Source organism: Nyctibius grandis, chromosome 30 (assembly GCF_013368605.1).
Source record: "Nyctibius grandis isolate bNycGra1 chromosome 30, bNycGra1.pri, whole genome shotgun sequence".
NCBI lineage: Eukaryota > Metazoa > Chordata > Aves > Nyctibiiformes > Nyctibiidae > Nyctibius > Nyctibius grandis.
The window spans coordinates 4,228,700-4,245,034 of NC_090687.1; the positions used below are offsets into that span (position 1 = coordinate 4,228,700).

The window sequence follows — 16,335 nt, forward strand, 5'->3', positions numbered from 1 at the left end:
GTTCCATCTTTAACCATTACATTTTCTATGCCTCTACTGCTATGTACAAACACGATTGCTATTGCACATAAATTATCTTTATTAGGAGAACATTTTTTTCAAATCTTCATTTTGAAGATATTTGGGTAAACTTTGAAATTATAATTCTGCGGCTGTGTAGCAAATTAGTTCTTGAAGAGACTATTTGTTCTTTACCTTTAAGGACAAATTTTCGTATTAAACCTCTGGGGGGAAGGTGTCAAAGAATGAAGAAAGAACCATATCAAAGGTACACCATTTCTTTTTCCAAAGTCCTTTAATACTAATGAAATACCTAGTTCCTGTTCATACAGGATACAAATTTAATCCGTGTTACAGATTAGCTTGTGTTGTAAACAAATTTTATTGAGGGCATTAGTCAGCAAACTGGCAAATTCTAGTTACAGCGTATGCAAATTACACAATATAAAAATGTATTTTCCGTGGTAGCTATATACTGATAATTTCAATTTCATTTGAGAAAAACCTTCTGGAATGAGTGACTTGCCAGTGAGCAGTCTGAGTCGTTGGTACCTTTGAAATGTCAGCTTTTCATTGAGGTAGATTGGAGTTTAAGAAATCCTCAGAATATTTTTGTTTGAAATCTGATTCCAGTCTAAATCCAATTTAGAAGTTTCTAAAAAGGATCCACAAGCATTATGAGCTACATTATTCTCTATATACAATATAACACTTCTCTGTTACTATTACATGTTACAAAGAAAAAAATCTCTTTTTTGAAAGATAGTGCTAATTTTTATCCTTTCCTGTGACTAGTAGTCATGCCTTTCAGCTGATATTCTTTCTAGCCTTTTTATTTAATGCTTTGGCATTAAAACATGCCTTTATCTACTATTACATTCAGCTTTGATGTTTGCATTATGTGAATTTAAAAACCGGAAAGCAATCGCAGTTCTTTTTGAACTTCCTCTGCTTTTAAATAAATTGCTTTAGGTATATGACAACTTCCTCCTAATAATAACTCTTAAAAAGCTCACTGAGCTAGAAATAGCATTCTGAACTATCTAATACTTTTGTATAAATTAATAATAATTTTTATTTTTGCTGAAGTAAATGGTATGCACAAGTTATTTTGGAATATATTCATATGTACTGTACCTGCATTGCATACAATGAATTATTTCATCTGGGGATGAGGAAGGGGACAGAAGAAAGAAACTTTTTGGCTTTAATATTCAGCTAAATGTGAAATTAAAATATTCAGATTCAGGGAAAAAAAAAATCAAGTGGAGAGGGAAAACTTAAGTCTGATTTGATGCTAATTATCTGTCAAAATTAACAAAAAATAATTTGTGAGAGACTAAAGCCTTGTTGAACTTTTTACTACATCTGCCCATGAAGTTTTCAACAGGTATAAAAACACAGAGGGGAATTGGCTTCTGAAGTTATACAGAAAAGGGAAAAAACCACAGATCTATTAATATTAGCATGCTGTGAATGGGAACATGTCTTGGATCTTCTCTGTATTTGTGAATGAATAAAACTTTGCAGCAATGGGGTAGTGCAACTTTTGCAACTATGTAGTGAAACATTTCCTTTTGAAAGGTGTCTGTTTTCTGGTAGTGTAAGCTTTTCATAACCCGTACTCTACTCATCAGTAAGGTATAGTTTGCCTTTGCAGTATGTTACCTACATAATTGTCAGTTATTAATCTGACCTACTAGATTCTTTGCAACATGCCAGATACCAAGGCCAATTCATGCAAGGCCAAATGACTTGGATTTAAACATATTAACTATATCTCAGTGTGTAATTTTATATTGTATACATATGCCAGAGTGTTTAATGGTCATTGTTGCTTTAAAGAAGAGTAAGTTTTAAGTTGGTGTTTCCTTCCCTATCTTTTTTCTTGCTTTTTAATAAGGATGTGGGAGACTTCATGAAGAAGGATAGAGTTAACAACATGTACAGACAAATCACCTTATTTACAGATACTTCTATGTGTAGTGTCAGTTGTGCTTGCTAACCCTGACAGCTGGAGGGGCTGAGTAACAAGGAGGAGCACTGGGTTTCTGTTCAGTGCCTGCTTCGCTTTGTCTCCCACAGTTTCTAGGAGTGCCATTGTAAAACTGCAAGGGCTTTGGCAGCGCTTTCAGACTGAGACTCTTCATTGTGGTTCCTGCTGTAAGCCTGGCGAAGCCTCTTCAGTTTTTGAGGGTTTTTGTCGAACACCGAAGGGGGAAGGAAGTCTTACATTGACCTGAACAAAAGTATCTCCCTGTGTTAGGCAAAACAGTCTCAAGCCAAGAATTTTTCTTTCACTTAACTTACTGCCAACCACCACATGCCTTTGACCACTGAGGAAAACAAGAATATACAAACTGGGAATTGGGTCCATCCCAATTGCTCTGGCGAGGCGAGGGGCAGCACGGGCGGTTGGGGTGGCCTGCGCAAGGGTGCGGTGCGCTGCGATGCCAGGAGGCCATTGTGGAGCGGGGCCACCATGGTGCGGCTGTGCAGCTGTCCTTGGCGGGGCGCGCAGTGCTGGCCCGAACTGGTTCTGACCGGCCGCGGCAGGTGCCGATTCCCGCCCACGCGGGGCGGCGCTGTGCCCCCTCAGCGAACCAGGCGCCTCCCACCCAGCGCTCCCTCACGGCGGGAAGGGAGGCCCTGTGTGAAAGGCCAGGAAAGCAACCAAAATTGTGTAGTGATAGGACGAGGGGGAACGGTGTTAAACTGAAAGAGGGTAGATCTAGATTAGATATCAGGAAGAAATCCTTTTCTGTGAGGGTGGTGAGACCCTGGCCCAGGCTGCCCAGAGAAGCTGTGGCTGCCCCCTCCCTGGCAGTGTTCAAGGCCAGGTTGGATGGGGCTTGGAGCAACCTGGTCTGGTGGAAGGTGTCCCTGCCTGTGGCAGGGGAGTTGGAACTAGATGATCTTTAAGGTCCCTTCCGACCGAAACCATTCTATGATTCTATGAAAAATAATCCAATAAACAGCACCTCACATTTTAAAGGGCACGCACTGAAGTCATCAGAATTACGGAAGGCCTGCGGGCTGTCGTCTCGAGACTACAGGTAGGTCATTTGTTTTTAGAGGTGAAGTTGAATTACGCGTCCACACAGGTATCTACAGAAGAAGATGGGGTCCCTACTAATGAAGGGTGTCAAAGCCACTATGTTTTCAATGGTTTTGCTTTTTAATTTTTTTGCCTTTTTTTTTAATGCTTTTTTATGCATTTACCACTTGGTAAGAATTCAAAGGCACAATAACCAAAAACATAGCTGAACGTTAAGAGGCATGTTTACTTAAAATAAGAAATATGTGTCTTTCATACAAATTCAAAGGCAACTTAGGCTATTTCTTTCTAGCTTGTACGTGTGCTTGTATGAGTGTGCATTTGCAGATGTACACCATCTCATGCTGTCATCTTGTCACAGAAGCAGTGAGAGGTTTTGCCTTGCAATGTGATAAAGTTGCTGTAATATGAACTTATATTCAGCTTCTTGCAAGCAGCCAGGGCTATTTCTGTAGACAAATGCTTCCCAGCATAGAAGTTGAGCAGAGCTTTGCCTGCAAACAGTAGCTGTTTTTTCTTTTTAATTCTCATATTGAATCTTCCTTACGGAATAAATTTGGAATGTCAAGAATGGGGAAATAAAAATTATAGACTTTAATTAATGATTAAAAAAACCTTTTCACTTCATCTGTTTGAGCTGAGGCCCATGTTCCTAGTCACTACCTCTTTTAGTAACCTGAAACTTCACATTTTTTTTGGACATAGGAAAATAAAATCCCTTTGTCTCACAGGATGTTAATAGTCTTTGATACAATTATTTAACATTTTAACTGGATAAACTTTTAAAAATTTTAAAGTTAAGGCCAGTTTTGGGAGAAGGCAAAGGGGAAGAGAAAAAGGTGTGTAGAAAAGCCCTCTTAGCTCTGATTTTACACACTTAAATAATTAGCCTGAGTTTTAAAGTGCCGGGCATTCAACTTAAATCTTTGTTACAAGCTGTCTTTATTGCTTTCACTTACTCTTCCTCAACATGTGCTTTCTGTGTTTGGAAAAAAGTATAATCAGTTCATTAAGCCAGATGAAATCCAGTCATGATGACAATAAATGGAGTAGGTCAGTGTTTGCTGGGATATGGAGCAGAAATATAAAGCAGAAAAACTCCTAAAGGAACTTTATATAATGAGGCCACTGTGGGAAACCACTTAGTGTTCTGCACTCATAGAAAATCAGAGAATTTATCCAGCTGATAGAGAGTATTTATTCTTGCATAAAGCTCCCAGATGGTAACATTTAGAAAATATATACTTTTCGTACTTCTGTTATGCATCAGGCTTGTTGATAATGCTTTTTATTAGACAAGTAATCTTCCAGATGTTGTTTCATTAAACTGAGGTACAGAGATATTTTTCCATTAATTTTCTATTCCCAAGTTCTAGGCAATGCCTTCTGATTTTCTTTCTTTAAAATTGCAGGACAGCATTTTATATATTAAGTGATACACAGATTGCACATTAGCTGATTAAACTTACCAGAACAGCCTTAGTAGACTACTTGCTAACTTGTCTTTTTCAGTTCTCTAAAGGGTAAAAAAAAAAATACACAAGTTGTAATTTATAAACATATACAACTGCTGTGGTTAATTCAGTTTTAGAAAATTACAAACCTTCCTAAAAGAGAAAATACAGGGATTGGGGAGCCATAAAATAAATATTTTTTTCCTTGACTGGGTGTCTAGGTACTAAATCTGGGATGTAATGTCTGAAATACATTGGACTTGGAAATGTTTATTTTCCATACAGAAATCTCAACTCTTGGAAGTAAGTGTGCTTTAGAAGGAAGTGTGTGTCTAAAAGCATTAAACCCCTTATTTTTCTGGCTGAAAACATGGGCATCTGTGCTTAGCCATATAAATGTTCTGTTCCTACATTTTAATTTTCCTTGCAGTAAGAAAAAAAGCCACTATTGACTTAACAGGTGTTTGAAATAGGTGTTCCATTTTCATGAAGTAACCTTAAAGAGGTTGAATTGGTGAGGTAGAATTTCTCCAGGAAAAATTTTGGGAATGCGAGTTCTTTTGTAATTTTTTCTAAGTCCTTGTAGTAGAGCTCATGTTAAAATAAACATGCAAACGTGTTGCTATATAGGAGCTTGCAGTTGCATTCTCTTTATTTAATGAGTATACCTGACAGCCTGATTTCAGGCTGTTCCTCTATGATGTTAAGGTTGCATAGCCCAGTATGTTCTTCACAGAAACTAATGCGTATGAAACTTGGAAATGGTATTCGAAATTTTGTGTGAAGAACTTGATGCAGGCAAGTGCTTTACTGTTATAAATCATAAAATGGAAAGAGATAAAAATCATGCCTTCTGTATCGAAAACTGTATCTTTATGGAAAGTTTAAATTTTAATGTTGAAGATTGAAAACCTTTTAGGAATTGAACTGCCTATTATATTTTTGCTTTGGTTTTCCTTGTAACCAGTATCAAAAAGTTTCTTATGGAAATATTTAGGAATATTAGGTATTAAACATTCACTCTAATATGTAAGTACCTTTTTTCTTCCTACTCCATGTCATCAACATGATCATGGACAAGAGAAGAGGTGATGTATTGTTTCTCTATGTGTATGGGCTAAAGGATAGTGTGCCTACAGCAATATCTGAATCTTTTGGATCGTCTGTCTTTGAATTTTACACCAGGAACATTCAGCTCCAGAGGATGGAGCTCTGTGATTCTTCCTTTCTATTAACCTCCACTGTTGGTACCCAGGTGTTGTACAGGATTTGGCTTGCTGTGGGGATTTCTTTCAGGAATTGAGACTATCTGAAAAGAGTGATCCAAAATGAAGTTTTGCTTATGGTTAACTGCAAGACCACAGCAAAGGAGGAGGGAAAGGATGTAAAACCAAAGGACTTAATATGTTGTGGTGGGTTGACCTAGGCCAGCAGCTAAGTACCCCCACAGCCAATTGCTCACTCCCACCTGCCCAGTGGGACTAGAAAGAGAATGGGAAAGGCAAGAAAGCTACAGGGTTGAGATAAAGACAGTTTAAGTGAAGCGGGGGGCGGGGGACAGACACGGACACAACGACACACACCGAACCAAACCAGCAGGTGACGCAGAGGCAGTCACTCGCCGCCTCTCACAAGCAGGCTGATGCCCAGCAAGTCTCTGAGAAATGATCACCTTGGAAGGCACCAACCCCCCCATCGACACCACCCCCTTGCCTTCTTCCACTACCCTAGTTTTATTGCTGAGCATGATGCATGGTATGGAATATTCCTCTGGCCAGTTGGGATCAGCTGTGCCAGCTGTGTCCTCTCCCCGTCCCTTGCCTGCCACTAGCCTGCTCACTGGGGTGTGTCAGCATGAGCAAAAGAGAAGGCCTTGATGCTGTGCAAGCACTGTTTAGCATAACCAAACTGTTGGTGTGTTATCAACACTGGTTTAGGGAAAATCTATTAGGAAGGCGCAGGTTGCTGAAACTATTTACAAAAACAAATCACAACAGCAGAGCAGGTTTCCTATGGCCAGTGAGAAAGCTATGCTTTCACCTACTTCTAAGCCAGCAATCTTTTGTTCGTACATATAGTATTTATTTATTTATAGTTGAAAGGAGTTCATAACTCTTTGAACTATCTCCCTTCCCTGCCAATGTTTCAGCACTTCCTTGGGAAGCAGAGGACGAGTTTACAGGCTATTAATGAATAGGGAAAGCCTTGTGTAATTTGTATTGGAGTTTTCTAGGCATAAATTGATCAGATGGCTTTCCAGGAGTACACGCATGGCAAGATTATCAGTGGCAGATTGTTTTCAGCATATTTGAAGGGGACAGACTGAATCAGACCATTGTTTTGTTTGCCAAATTAATATCTGGGATGTAATCCAACCTGATTAACAGGATGTCTATGATTGGATCGTGAAAGGGTAAGCAGACATTTGGAAGGCCTTTTCTATACCTGCTGGCTCTATTACTTTCCCAGTAGCTTGAACACATGCAAGAATATGCTTCTATCCAGTAATCCAATTCATTTCTCATTGATTCCAGTTTGCCTTTTTATGTTGTTTTGGATCTCTTGCCAGGTAAATCTTTTCTCTTTAGCAACAGATTGCTTTTTACAGCTGCCTGGACGTCTGGTACTGGACAGTTTGATCAGAACTTCCTAATTCAATTATTTCAGAACTGACTTCTTCAGCAGTGATACAGAATGTCTTTTCCTCTAATTAAGGCTATTATTAAAAGAGCACTTATGCTTATATATATATATCCGTATTTGGAAATTTGAGTATGTATGAATGTTTCTGTTGTCTTTGAAACATTGTTGATGATTCTTATGTAAGGAGTTGTCACGGTTTAAAGCTGGGCCAGCTATTAAACCTGCGGCAGATGCTCTCTGTTAACCCTCCCCCCCAACCCAAAGGGAAAGGGAAAGGGAAAAGGGAGAGAGACTTACGGGTTGGAAAGTTAAAACAGTTTTAATAAACCTATAATAATGAAAAAGAGTATAATAATAATATTGGAATAATCAAATATATACAAATATATATACAAAACCAAGATCGAGCTCCCCCGATGTCGGCAACGTCACCACCGGCACTGCAGGGCAGGCTCCGGGAAGGCCCAGGCTGGGCCTAGCGACGGTCGAGAGCTGGATTCAGGGATATCACGGATCGGGATCGGGGGCAGCAGGAAAACAGACGGAGTCCTCCTTGGACACCAGCCATAGCAGAAAGAGAGCGAGACCCTCGTGATCCCCCCGCTTTATACCGAGAATGACGTGTATGGGATGGAATACCCTCGTTGGTCAATTTTGGGTCACCTGCCCTGTCTGCTCCCCCCTGCAGCTGCGACCCCCCTTCGGCTCTTCACTCATAAGCAGTGAGGAATTCAGCAGTGACCTTGGTTTCTCTAAGACTAAGTACAGCAAGAGCCTTTCTGCACAACATCCCTACCGGTGCCTCAGTGATAACTACAAACTTCGGGCGTTATCAGTCCTGGAAGCAGACACTGTCTGCAAACATGCAGTTAGTTTCAGAAAGTGCAGTTACTTAGAGGAGACTTAGCTGAAAGTAAAAATCACTGAAAGGAAAATCGGCCTGGTTTAGGCCAAACCAGGACAGGAGTAAATTGGATTAACGGATTTATTTTTTTTTTAATGGTTAATGGAGTTATTTTTTTTCTTTTTTTTTTTCATTTTTCTTAAACAGGTTTGTTTTATTGTCTTTCAGTTTGATGGATGATACAGAGACTTTATGGTTTATATATAAACCATATGCTTTCTGGATTTACATAATCATAGCAGTTTTGCACAGTTCAGCTGAAAATTTCTTCTTGTTGATCAAGGTCAGAAAAATCCAGGGATTCTGACATCTATCTTAGCCACCTGAGTACTGAAATAGGACACCCAGGGCAATATTAAAAGAACTAGTGTGCAGGGATGTCTCACTATGGCGTACTTACTGTGCAACAATTTTTTAAAAAATCAGAGGTTATTTCTGAAAAATACAGTATAAGTATTGAAAGAAGATTGCTGATGTTCAAAATCTAAAAGTAAAATATTCTTTTTTTTTTCTTTTCCCCCTCTCTGTCAGCAGACTAATGTACAAAATAAAGTTAATTTACATTTGTTTTTTTTTTTCCTGGATAATGGTAAAATACACACTATGCAAGTGACAAACTTTTTGTTTTGAATTAAAAAAAAAAAATAAAAATTCTGATCTCTGTTACTGTCTTTCACTTTCAAGACTTGATAAAGTTTGAACACCAAGGAACAGAGCAAGTTTTTTTACATGTGTCAGTTGTTTGAAATCCAGTAGGGAACATCTATTTCAGCACACTTGTTTGGTGTGTTCATTTCATACAACTTTGCTTCACTGTGGGCTTTTCCTGAGCAGATAAATGGTTAGTGAATGACGTAAGACAAAATTTGCAGGGGGGGGTAAAACCTTGTTGCACTAATTGATATCACGTTACACCAACTCATCAGATAGTTTATTTTCCTGGAAAACATCCTTTGTGCTTTACATCATCAGAGTTACAACACTGTTGTTGCTACCTCCTGAAAATTTTTGCTTTGCAGTCAAAGTTTTATGTAATTTTATCACATTGCTGGCTTGTTTTTCCTTTGTCCTATTTTCCTCATATGTGCATGTATTATTTTATTTCTGCTAAACAGATTCTAGTATTTCTTTAGTTCATAGTAATACCCTGAATCAAGCTGTGCTTTTTAACTTTCAGATGACAGGTGTGGTAGGTAAAGATTAGTCAAGAGCACGTTTCCTGGCTTTGCCACTGGCTCTTTTGACCTTGACAAGTCAATACCTTCACCGTTCTTTTCGTAGCAGTAAACCACATTTCTAGATAGCTTAGGAGGGTTGGTTTTGTTTTCTGGTTTGATTCCTTTTTGCTGCTGTTGAAGATGCAAAAGGCTTAATGAGTTTATTTCTAACCAACATTGGGAGGAAGTTTCTCATGACATTATTTGAATAGTTTTGAAAAGCAGTAAAATAGAAGAATTTTGCCTTTCTTTCTTATATTCTATAAAATGCTTTAAAGAACTGTGGCACACTGTTTATTGAAATATAAAAAATTTTCAATCTTTATTACACAGTCTAAGTAAAAAGAAGTACAAAAGCTAAATTCAACACATTTAGAATACCGTATTGCAGCAAATCAGTGAGGATATTAAAATTCGATAGCATGCATAAAAGTAACACTCCATCTATTCATTATAGCTTTATTTATATCAAAGTCTTCTTAAAATGTCTCTCTGATTAAGGAACAAATTTCAACTACATGAAGCTGTATTTCATTGTTTTCAATTATGTGAATTAGGAAGCCTTCCTTTTTTTCTTTAAGAAGTGTAAGCAATTATCTGCCTTTAAGAATAGTATAGATTATATAATTCAAGTTTTGGGTGACCTGATCATAGAGTGGTTTAATTTACTGAAGAGATTTAAATAGTTTCAGATGTTCCCTATAGTGTTTCTTCTCTTACTATGATAAATAATTAACTTCAGCATTAGTAGAATTAATATATTAATAACACAAGTGAATGAGGTTGCAAACCTTGTGTCTCAGGGTTCTTTTTCTTCCACTTAATGAGTCTGAATGCAAACAAATCTTCCTTCCCAAAAGTAGTTTCATCCAGAGGAATAATATGCAGGTGAAAATGTTTGAGGAAAGAAATTTGGTGAATCAAATGGCATCTATGAAGTGCACTGTGTGTGGTCAGGGCTTAATTTTTAAAAAGCTCATCAGCTCATGTTTAGCTGTGCTGGTGGTAATTTAAGATTCAGTACTGTCATGCAAAAACACTGCCTCAGAGATTGCTCTTAGTGAAAATTAGCTATAGTTTGCGTAGTCTGCACTTGTAGAGGCTAGGAACTGGGTACAGTTGATGGTCACGCAATTTGTTAGTTATGTCACGGGTCCTGTGCAGATACCTGTATAGAGTTGTTTGGACTTTCCTTTTGGTCCTGTAACACAAGTATCAACATGGAACGGAACTCAGGAAATAACGGCCAGAAACTTCGCCATGGGCTGCAGGGGAATCTCTGCTCTGGTGCCTGGAGCACCTCCTCCCCCTCCTTCTTCACTGACTTGGTGTCTGCAGGACTGTTTCTCCCACGTACTGTCACTCCTCTCTTCAGCTGCAGTTGCTGTTGCACAGGGTTTTTTTTCCCCTTCTTAATATCTTCTCGCAGAGGGGCTACCACTGTTGCTGATGGGCTTGGCCTTGGCCAGAGGCAGGTCCATCTTGGAGCCGGCTGGCATTGGCTCTGTTGGACATAGGGGAAGCTTCTAGCAGCTTCTCACAGTAGCCACCCCTGTAGTCCCCCCCTCTGCCAAAACCTTGCCACGCAAACCCAATACGCCCTGTAAGCTGAACTCCATTTCGAAATTTGGCTGATTCGCTTTCTGCATTTAAACAAACAATAGTGTACTGTCATCTGATACGTTGCAGTCTAGCACAGGAGCCTCTTTAAGAATTGAGTCAGATCAGAACCAAGGCCAAGTTATACTGCATGCTAATGAACTTCTTGTCTTCCAAAATACTCCTTGTATTTCCTCTCTCACATCAAAAGCTTGCCTGTTTCAAAATTAATTTAAAAAGCTCTGAAACTTCATACTTATTTTGAAAGAAGTTATTCTTGTAAATGTCACAAACTGTTCTTACCTTGCCTTTTACTTGCCTGTGTATTTAAAACCGACCCAAGTTTAGTGTAAGTTTTCTAAGGGCCACGTACATCATGTATTTTTTATCCTATAGGTCTGAATTTTAGGGCCAGACTGATGATCCAAGCAGTGGCTAGTCCTTAGTTAGCAAAGAAGTCTCTTTGTTTCTTTTATTTGAGCGTGATTTGGTGAGTTGATTTGAATGTTCTGCTCTCATTGTGTTCTGTCTTTATTTCAGAATAATTTGTTAATTTATGTATTCAACACTTTTCTGTATAAATGCTACAAATCTCCTCAGTACCTTCTATTAGTTAATACAAATATGCATACTATTCAGACTTGTTCTTTTTTAGATTTAAATGTTTAACTTAACTGGTTGCGTTTTGACAGACCATGATGATATAGCACACACATGACCAGAAGATGGCAGTGTAGGCTAAAAAAATATGGATTCACTTAGTAAAACCTTTCTCCGTTATAAACGAATTAGTTTTTTTTTTTATTATTCCTTCCCTCCAACAGCTTAATTTCATAATAACTTCTAAATTATTTTAAGGCTTGGTCATCCTCGACAGAAGCAATGGTTAGGATTTGCTGTTACTGTACTGTCTCTACAGCTCATCTGTATGTTTATCTTATCTTGTTTTAGATCTGCTACAACTCCAAAATAATTTTTCTACTGACTCTGTGTATTATTTTTCAACTTGGTGAACTCTCACTCCACTAAATTTATTTTTTGTAAGCATTTTGCATAACAAAATTCTGAACTTTTAAAAAATGGCTTCTCTCAAGCCACTCTTTCACTTTCTACTTTTCTACACTGCTGTTTGTTGAATATAGTAATAATTTAAACTTTCTAATGGCCAGATCACTGTACTACGTTAAAATATTTAGAACTGTAGTTTTATTTTTAGGTTTTATAAAAGCCATGTATGTCACAGCTGCTCTTTCTCTCTGCATCGCACAAGAACCAAGCAATGAAGAGATGAAATTAACTTAAGGCATTAGAAAATGCAGTTTACTTTTCAGGCTGGCACCTGGAAACTTTCCTAAACACTATGTTTGTACACTTCAGCCTAAAATGAGAGCACTTCTAGTGTCCAAGTGGCTTGAATGTGACAGAGACCTCAGTGCTTTCTTTTCACTCTTTCACCTCTCTCCTGCTTTTCTTCCCAATCTCTTGATGTCATTTATGTGTTATTTGTATTAGACTACTTTATTAGAGGAAGAGGATTAGGGCAGGAATTATGTATCTTGATAAGGATTTCCTTTTTATTTATTTATTTCTGTTCAGAATGAGCAAAGAGAAGATGTGGTAGCTGATTCATGAAGTGAGCATATGAATGTTATAATACAAAACTAGTTTGAAGGATTGGGTGATAAGTAGGTGAATTGTTGTGGGATGGTGCTTTTGAAAATAGAGTTTATTTGATTTATTTTTGTAACAGTCATGACTGAAACTCTTCAGAAAAGCAATTCTATTAATTTGTTCAAAACACAAGTGAATATATTACTAATGTAAAAAGTACACCACAACACCCACCATTTCTAAAGCATTTTATATTGCTGAGATATGCTTTACTCTGTAATATGATTGTTATGCTTAAACAGATTTATCTGAGCAGTTTTATTACCTATAATACTGTTTTTATTTATTTATTTTTACATATTGATGTGTGTGTGATTGCCAAGTAACTTGGGCTTTCGTAACAAGGTTGCTGTTACATTGTTTTTCACAAAAGCATCTGCATATAGGTCCGTAAGAGAGAGGCTAATACAATGGCTGAGATTTGTATAAGGAAGGGTGAAATTAGCAGTAGATTCTTTTACTATAAAACTCTAACATAAAGCTCCTGGGGATAAACCAGAGACCTACAACTATGGACTTGCCTTTTCTAGCCAATCGATTAAAGTCTGACTTCTGTGGCCTGCAGGGCACATCACAGGACCTGGCTACTTAGTCAGACATTTATTTGCAGGCACATTGTGTAGCTAAATGTGATTTTTGACTGGCAAGCTTAATAGCGGGTCAGGAGCTTAACTGCAATTGCGGTTTGTAGGGAAAACTTTTTTGTAGGTATTATAGTAAAGCAGTTGTGTAAATAATAAATCAGAAATTAAGTAACCTGTATTATTCTATATATTCTTTCTGCCATTATGGTGAACTGCTGATATGATAGTGTATATTGTCTCACAGTGTATTTAATCTCTTACATTAAATAGTACTAGAAAGTGTAAAATGGAGCACAAGAAATAGTTCTAAATTTAAGTTCAGTTACGATTACTTATGTTTAACTTTTAATCAGAATTTCCAGCTATGGTGTTTAGATTATATACATACAGCTGTTCATAATCTATGGAAAGGGAAATTCTAGTTGATAGACACGTTAATGATATCCAGCTTGATTCTGTGCACAACTGAAGAATAAGTTCTTACAGAAACTGAAATTTCTGAATTTACTTGGTTTGGCTAATGCTGCGTTAATAGTAGTCTATGTGTACGTTTAAAGCTAGCTAGACTAGCAGTAATGATTGCCTGCCTAGATATCTGATTAACACAAATGGATCTGTGGCTCTATCCTATGAAATCTATAAGTTCATGCAACAGGGCATGGAATTTGCAACTTCTATAATTAAGTTTGCCTTTGTTGTGGGCTGTGTTTTTTTGTTTTTTTTTACTGCTGGCTTTTTTCCTCTTGTCTTTATTTTGTCAGTAGATAATGTAACATCTTTGGTAACACTCTTGTTGTTTATTCACAGTTTCCACCTGTTGCCTTTATCTCATCAGGCTGATTTTTGTCTTTGTGCTTAATGATAAGAATCTGTTAAAAAAGTTAGACTAAATTTAGTATGTGTCGTCCCTTTTGTAACAGAGCTCTTTGAAAATGTAAAATGTACATTTATGATATTTTCTATTTAGTCAATAAACTTTAAGGTTTAATGAAGATGGAATCAACTGCCAATATCCTTTTAATATGGATTTAGTGCATAAGAAATTTTGTTGTATGGATGTTGCGTTTTGAATGTGTCTCAGAAGTGAGTCTGTACAGCTAGGAGTGGAGGTGTACACAGTGGAGTTACAATTTATAGTTTTTAACTGAATTATTCTTAGTTGCATTGCTATTAGTATAGCAAGTACTTAAGAATCCTGAAAGATCTTTTACAATTAATAAAAGTCACCCAGTGGTATTAAATATCTACTGGTCATGAAAGAGGGAAATTTTAAAAATAATAATCTGACAGAGATTCAGTGTTACATCAGGGACTTTATCGTGTAGAAAAAGAAATGAAATTGTAACTTACTATGGCTTATCTTCTAACTTAATATTTCATGCAAAGTACTAGTCTGTGAAAAGAGGTTTCTAAAATATCTGACCACTCTCTTTTTTATAATTAAATCAGTTTAATTCCTTTTGAAAGTGCTGAAATTATTGTACAGTGCAAGGGCTGGATGTTGCCTGAAGGGAACAAATTACCTGGTTATTGAATTGGATGGAGGACCTGGCTGTTTGAGGAAGAATTCTTATGCTTTTCTACTTATGAAAAATTGTTGGAGTCTACTACTGGCTTCCAAAGCTTGGTTCCGTAGAGAAGTCTTTCTGTTATTCTTCATTAAGTCTTTGATACACAGGTTACACTGAAATGATCAGTTTCAGATGTTACAATCCTCCCACAATATTACTTGATGTTTTATTTGAAAATGGTCATTCAGCTAATCTTGTCTGATTTTGTTGTGAGCGGGTGGTTGTCCTTGCTTTTAGGAGTGAGCCTGTGATGATAAGCGTCAGTAACAAAACACTCGTAATGACTTGGCTAAGATGTTTATCTGATTTTTCCAAAGCTGTATGGCAATACAATATACATTCTTCTGTTGTATTACACGAGAGATTAATTTTAATCACAAGCTTCTCTTTATAATTCATGAGCTTGTGTGGCTATCTTGGCTGAATTCTAGACACAGATTCTTGAAGACCCTTAAATACCGGAACAGTACATTTAGCAGAAACTGTGATTTGAGCAAAGGGTACCAAGTACTCAGCTCTACAGAGACATTCCGTTACAATACTAACTGCACGCTGTTGCCCTAAAGATAGACTACAGTCACCGCAGTTATTTTCATCCCAATTTCCATTATGTAAATCTGTAAAAAAACAGTAACTTGCATGATAGATTCATTTGCTAAAGAAACTTATGCAATAGAATCTTGCTTGTTTAGCAACGTAGCTAATAGTTTCTGTTGAAAGGAGGCCTCTCTGTCTTCTACGTAATCTTGGCCTTTTCAGAGAGAAGGTTATGAGAAAAAAAATCAGCAGAAAATGATGCTGATACTGTCTGATTAACACACAGAAGTTCTACCTGGCAATAAAGGAAGTAATGCATTTGTACAAAGATTTTGAGATTTATTTTCAGAGAAGTCTATAAAGCCAAAATTTCAGGCTAATATTTACTCGTATCTTTCTTTGTGGATTTTCCTGTGTGACTTGTCTTGTTCCTTTTCCTATATAACTTTTCAAAGTAAAGTTTATTATTGTAAAGCCTCAGGACAGGTAGAACTGTTTATTAGGTCACAGAACAATTTTGGTTATTTTAGAAACAGCCAGTCATATAGTGACATAAAATTGGTTATTTTGAACTGTCTTAATTTTTCAGGCACATACAAATCTATTTTAGAATAATCCATGTGATTATTATTTTTATTTGCAGAAGGCAATATTATGATATTGTTGATGTGAGATGTGTGAAATTCTCTAGCTTAGCTACCTCTCTGTATTCAAACAAAACCTTCTGCAATTGCTCACTAGTTTAAGTTTACTGTTTTCTGTTTGTGATGATAATGTGAGACTAGCCTTTTCATCCTTGTAAATTCGCTAAATATATTGGTGAGATTTTGTGTTATAGTAAATAACAAACCAGTAATGCTGCTCTTCAAACATGGATTCATCTGAGAGATGGGAGGGGCAGGAAATCAATTCTTCTTATCTTTACCAATTTCTTATAGGAGTTAAGAATCTCTTTGAGTTGACATAGATTAATTATACAGATTGCATCAGTTGTCTTCATCAGAATCCCATAATAGTAAATCCATCTTACTAAAATGGTTAATATACCAGCTCTTCAAGTAATTAATAACTTTTCTGACAAAACAGTATTTAATTTC

The 16,335-nt window shown here is 37.1% G+C and overlaps 1 protein-coding gene across 25 annotated transcripts in view; it reads left to right on the top strand.

Annotated features, from left to right (window-relative positions):
• The window catches only part of RBFOX1 (RNA binding fox-1 homolog 1), an 853,949-nt gene that overhangs the window by 291,710 nt on the left and 545,904 nt on the right, over positions 1-16,335 (top strand). Inside the window, exon 2 of one of the 25 annotated variants that reach the window (XM_068420341.1) lies at positions 203-268. The exons of the other annotated variants lie outside the window; for them this stretch is intronic. The gene's annotated coding sequence lies outside the window, so the exon portion shown is untranslated. The remainder of the gene's footprint in view (positions 1-202; positions 269-16,335) is intronic. 25 annotated transcript variants of the gene reach the window in all.